The following is a 1452-nucleotide window of genomic DNA, read 5'->3' as shown; positions in this document are numbered from 1 at the left end:
TTGCTTGCAACTTTTATCAGAAAGTGCTGCAAGTTGCCTGTGGGCTTTGAAAGACATTCCCCAAACCAAACATTTAATTTAAAGTTTAGTCCCCTGGAGAAGAGAATATTATTTCTCATATTTAAAATGTTCCGTCTCTGAGCCTCCAGGTATTCATAAAGAGAATAATGCCTCCATTTAAACTTTAGAGCTAAACTGAGTTGTTCAATCTACTCTGCTGGTGTAGTGGTTAAACTATTTGGCTGCTAACCAAAAAATCAGAGGTTCAAAACCACCAGCTTTTCCACAGGAGAAAAATGAGCCATTCTGCTTCTGTAAAGATTTGGAAATCCATGGAAACCCTAAGGGGCAGTGCTACTATGTCTTATAGGGTCATTAAGAGTTAGAATTGACTTGATGACAGTGAGTTTGGTTTTGGTTTTGGAATGAGAGAAGAGTGGGTGGAAATCTCTAATCATGCCCAGAATGCTTGGTTTCCAAACAGAGAGATTTTAATGAACAGGACACGCCATTGGATCAACCACGTCATGTAGCATCACCAAATGTACTCTTTGGTGGAATTAACAGAGATACAGTTATCTAGACCTAGATCAAGAACAAGGGAGCTGTTTTGTTCCACAAAGAATAAAAAAATTCCTGGAGTCAGACTCTGGAGACACAAAGCTAGGCAAGCCTGGGTCACTGCCTCTAGAGTTCACAATGTCCTTGGGAGACAGACTGGTAAACACAGGCTCAATGTGTTGGGGATGAAGAGCAATGGGTTACTAGAGATCAGTGTAGTGTCCCTTCTGAGAGTGTTATGGTGTCCCCAAAGAGGAAACCCTCCTCCGTCTGCCATCCAGGTCACACTGGGAGCATTGAGTACAAAGGATCTAGGCCCCACTTTATAAGAGAGATATGGACAAACAGGAATGTGTTCAGAGGAGCATCTAGGAGGCTGAGGGGGTTTGTAACCACATCCTATGTGTAACCCTTGAGAAATTGCAGTTATTTTGGCTGGAAGGAAAAGGGTGAGAGGCTTAAGAGTGAGAGGTAGAGCATCTTTGAAAGAATAAAAGAAGACCAAAATAAATGAAAAGATAGCCCATGGTCATGGTTGGAAAACTTAATATTGTTACATGGCAATACTACCTAAAGTAATCTATAGATTCAAAGTAGAAATTGATAAGCTGATTCTAACATTCATATGGATAGTCAAGGAATCCATAATAATAATAATCTTGGTAAAGATAAAGAAAGAGGGATCATATTTACTACAAAGCTACTATAATCAAGATATATGGTACTGGCATAAAGATAGATATACAGATCAATGAAATATAATTGAGATCCTAGATATAAACCCAATTGCTTACATCTGGATTCACAGCAAATAGATTTTTTTTTAAATGTGTTTTATTGAAATATAATTCATGTACAGTGAAATACACAAAACTAAAATGACATAGGTCA

This window comes from Orycteropus afer, unplaced genomic scaffold (assembly GCF_000298275.1).
Source record: "Orycteropus afer afer isolate SDZICR_OR568_19922 unplaced genomic scaffold, OryAfe1.0 scaffold00025, whole genome shotgun sequence".
Taxonomy (NCBI): domain Eukaryota; kingdom Metazoa; phylum Chordata; class Mammalia; order Tubulidentata; family Orycteropodidae; genus Orycteropus; species Orycteropus afer.
Note: the sequence above shows the minus strand (reverse complement) of the source record.